The sequence below is a fragment of the Penaeus vannamei genome, chromosome 12, assembly GCF_042767895.1.
Source record: "Penaeus vannamei isolate JL-2024 chromosome 12, ASM4276789v1, whole genome shotgun sequence".
NCBI classification, from domain to species: domain Eukaryota; kingdom Metazoa; phylum Arthropoda; class Malacostraca; order Decapoda; family Penaeidae; genus Penaeus; species Penaeus vannamei.
In genome coordinates, this window is record NC_091560.1 from 30,475,183 (window position 1) to 30,480,182 (window position 5,000).

Sequence of the window (5,000 nt, forward strand, 5' to 3'; positions counted from 1 at the left end):
ATACTTATTAAGCAATAGCATGTATACTCAAGTTTTGCTAGAATTAATTTCATTGCTTCTAACTGTATTATATGCATGGTAGATCTGGAAAACAATTGCCACTTGCTAATGTTTCAGCAAAGAACATTGCTTCACATGCCTTTCTACACAAATTTGATATGCTCAACCTTCTTTTATTATACCTTAATAGATGGCATAGAGTTCTTGCTGAAGTTCACATGTTATTATATCAACCTTTTCCCCTAAAACGTTGATAACACTACATTTCACTCAAACTCTGAAGATAGTGAATGAGTAGTTTGTGATCATGCAATTTCCTCTTTCCCTCACAGTTAACATTTCAGTCATCTGTATCTCAACAGAATGATTTATAAATATAAAATTAAATATACTTTACAACTAAAGCTACAATAAACATTGGTCTGTTCCTAAAACTGATGATCACATTAGTCTATCCTGTTTATAGAACCACACTCATTTCAGGGAATATCATTATGTAATTATAACACCATAACATCATTTTGAAGCTAGCCTCGACTTGCAAAGGGTGGTGGCAAGTAACTAATATGTACATACTGGGAGGTTGGGTGGCCAAAGGTAGCCCTGGGACCTGGGCTGAATGTCAGTAGTAAAACAAGGCTCTAGTATTTAGTATTCTAACAATTATACCACAGCACTAATCTCCATAAATATTTTGCATACCAAACAACAATCCAAAAACAAATTTTCTGGTGCTAAACAACTACCAAAAGCTTTAACACATTCAATCATGTAAAAGACAATATGTATCAAATGTAACTCCTGTAATGTATCATTGTGCTACCTACATTATACAGTATATATCTCCTTAACTGCACAATGATTGGGAAAATCTAAGCGAACTGTCAAAAATAAATGAAGACACTACACTCACTGATATGTATAATAATCTACACAGACAGAGAATAATATTAGTAAAGAAAAAAAAAAAAAAAAAAAAGTTTTGACAAGTGTCACAACTCCAGCTAGTCCAGTAGAAACACAATCAGAAGAGACTGTCCCTAAATCTGCATCACCAATCTTATTCAACAATCTTAATTTGCTGTTATTGGGCATGCCCAAGGGGAATGATGATGGGGGGTTCTGCCCCCTACATCCCCAGGAAACATTGTTTTCACCTCAGTATACGTGGCAAAAGAGAGCGGAAACTCAGCAGCACCATGTGAGCGTCACTTTCCACAATCGTTTCCTTTTATCTGTGGCATTACCCTTGTCTGAAGATTATTTCTTGTACCAACAACTGAAACTTTGGTAAATATCAAAAATACTTTAACAAGACTAATCACAATACTGATATTAATGGATCCATCTCATTCTCTACTACCCATACAAGTAAAACTTTTGACACAGAACCACCCCAAATACCCACATTCTTGACTGTGATAGCATGGAAGGCAAGGAAGGTACTGAGGAAATTGTGAAGTAAAATATAAATATACACATAATAGGTCACTATATAGTCTAATGCAGGGGATGTGCTCCTTGCAACCCCCACTGGGGGGCAGTAACCCCCAAAATCCACAATGGAAGACAAAGAATCCTCCATATTTTAACAGCAGGATAGAGTATATAACAGGTATGCAGGACTGACTAATGCAGAATCTTTCCTACACTCTAACCTGCCCAAGGTAAATAGTAGATATTTTGTTGTTCAAGGCAGGGATTGGGATGCAGCAGCCCCCTCCCAGCACCATGTATTTAACCCATCAGCAACGGGTAAAAATTTTGTCAAGTTTGCGTATGCACCGGCAGTTTCCCCTGTTTGCGCCCGGCTCGATCGGTAGTTTGCAAGCGACATATAGCATCTAAAAGCTTTTATTTTATTAAAATTTATAAAAATATTAAAATTTTGAAGGTTTACCTTCACTTTAGGTGCCATTGCCTAAAATCTTTACCATATAAATGAAACCACTACTACTGGAGAAAAACAACCTCCGTCCAACGAGCCAGTAGCGCGGAAATGGGCATGGCATGATGCCCCAGGCGTTTGGTCCACAACAGCCATGGTATGTACATACGTGACACCCGGCGCCAATGGATTAACTATATCTAGACCAATTTTCTGTATATCATTCAAATTTTCACCTACAATTTCCCTGGTACCATTCATGTCCTCCCCTGCTTTCAGGACAAAATTGTGTGTATGGGGGGGAGGGGGGTCTATCACATAATTTCTATATTTGTATAGGAGAGAGAGAGAGAGGGAGGATTTCATTGATACCAATATCATCAAAGACTATGGTCTGACTCAAGCTAACAATGTTGAGGGATCGCATAGGGAATAGGGAGTGGGGTGGGGGGAATTTCACTTGTAATAGGTATTTTAAAAAGCAAAAGGAACTCAAAAAATCAAAACCATGAGGCAAAAAGTTATTTTAAATAATAAAGAGCTGGAAAGAGATAAGCACAAGATAAGATGAGCGATTGAACCTCATCATAAACAAGCCACTAAAAGGATAACAGTATGAACCAAAAAATTTCCTAATCCAGGATCTATATCCCCAGACCCCCTCCCAGTAGTCATGTTTCCTTCTCAGGAGCTCCGCTTCTGGACGCCCTCCCATTTGGCGTATTTCCTTATCCCTCCCGGTCGCCACTGACTAAATAATAAAAGATACAAGTTAGATTTCCTATATGATTGAAGTGACAGTGGCTGGGAAGTGACAAACCGCTGACAAAATTCTACAGATGAAGCACAGTTATTGTATTTCACCAAGATTAGTGTTATCCCCGATATTATAACAATTTGAATAAGACTACAAGAATCTCTATAGTAATCCATCCAACTTTTGATAAAATCTATGGGATTTCATAACTTCCATGACTCGGTGTGCCATTCGAGCACTGCCTGATGGGAGGATTGGCAGCGGGCTCTGACCCCCAACACCCCCTGGGAGACACTCTCTTCACCTAGGCATGTACGGCAAGATAGAGCTACATCCACACTGTAAACAATAAACCAAATACCTTTAATTATTGAAACACCCAACTATCAAACTTTCTTTTGCTTCTCTCTACTGTGTGGATCGCTTCATTTTGAATCACTTTTTTTGGCATTTAGGGCACTTGATGGTCTCAGATATCAAACTGCGATGTTTATTAAGTTCCATTTCACATTCGTTGCCACTGTATAGTTTTAAAAATAACCCAGAATCTACGCAATACCAAAATCAAAATATTTCTCGTAAGCCTTCTATCACTGAATGGCCAGGAATCCTCCTGTCAAAACTGGGGCCTGGAAATGCACATATGCACATGCACAGAAGGTTCTTCAGACCGATTCTTGTATAAAACTGGGTCAATATGCATAACAGGGTAGGGGCTTACTTTTGAACTAATTTTGATATTTATCTGCATGAAATCCACTGATTTCAACAATTCTTGATGTTGTTTCTTGTGCAAATGCTTCGTTGATGAGATCTGAGTACCACTTCTATCAACAATCGTAATTTGTTAGTCCCATTAGCAGGGAGAGGCATGAAGTACATCAGGGAAATTATGGGGTAAAACAGGCTTAAATAAGAAGAATAGCGAACAAAAACACAAATCTAGCCCAAAAATGGCTAAAAATCAGCTAATGAAACTCTACAGACATGTCTGCCATCTTTGAAAATCTACGCACAGGCACGCCAAAATTCGAAAAACTCTACAGGAATAGAACGCATCTTTCAGCAAAATCTACGGGATTTCACACCTTCCAAGCACCAAAAACGTCCAAACCCACAACCCAATCTAACCTTCGGGCACTGCCCGAGGGGAGGGTTGATGGGGGGCAAGCCCCCCAACACCCCCTGGGACACATTCTCTTCACCTCAGTATGTAAGGCAAGATAGAGCTACATCATACTGTTAACAATAAACAGTAATTGTTACAGAGAGCGACGGACCCTCTCAGAGACTAAGTCAAAAAAAATTTATGTTTTTCTGCATGAAATCCTATGATTTCATCGATTTTCAGCGTTGTTTCTTTTGGGAATGAATCGTTCAGGAGATCGAGTACCATTTCTCCATCGACGATCTTGATTTGATAGTCCCATTAGCAGGGGAGGGCATGAAGTATATCAGGGAAATTATGGGGTAAAACAAGCTTAAATAAGAAGAATAACGATCAAAAATGCGTAAAACTAGCACAAAAAGCGCTTAAAATCAGCAAATGAAACTCTACGGATGTAACCGCCATCTTTGAAAGTTTGCAGACTGACGCGATATAAATCAAAAACTCTACAGGAACACAACCCAAATTACGGTAAAACTCTACAGGAATTCACACGTTCCAACCCCCCAAAACGTATTGACCAATAAACCAACCTAATATATCAATCTAAATTGCTGTGACTAGGCGTGCCCGAATGCACGAGGGGCAGATTTTAGGCAATGGCACCTAAAGTGAAGGTAAACCTTCAAAATTTTAATATTTTTATAAATTTTAGCAAAATAAAAGCTTTTAGGTGCTATATGTCGCTCGCAAACTACCGATCGAGCCGGGTGCATAGTCTTAGGAATAACCTAGAATGAACGCAATACCGAAAATAAAACATTTCTTACCGGCTCACTGTCACCGACTACCAGCAAATCCACCTGTCAAAACTGGCGGCGAGAAACGCGAAAATACGCATGCGCAGAAGGTGCTTCAGACCGATTCCCATTAAAACTTGTATAATCAATCTTAAAACACGTAAATGAGGTATAAAAAACATTAATAAAGGTCTTTGAAAGCATAAATATGGAACGGCAGACACAGATGAATAGCAAAATATCCTTTTCACAATCACGCAGCAATACATGCACTAGTCTGAACAGCGCAGTAATCGGTTCTGCATCCAGTCCAATGTTTACTTTCTTCATGAAAAGATGATGATGGACTGAGGCAAAATTGGGCCCTCACCTCTGTTCATTTACGTATAGCACCTTTGGGAAGCATTTGCACAAATATTGTCACAGAAGAAAAATGTCTTGGTTTGT

General features: G+C 39.0%; 1 protein-coding gene across 14 annotated transcripts in view; it reads right to left on the reverse strand.

Annotated features, from left to right (window-relative positions):
* Nucleotides 1–5,000, reverse strand: part of LOC113803611 (SAFB-like transcription modulator) — a 30,178-nt gene that overhangs the window by 24,082 nt on the left and 1,096 nt on the right. The gene's annotated exons all lie outside the window — the stretch shown is intronic.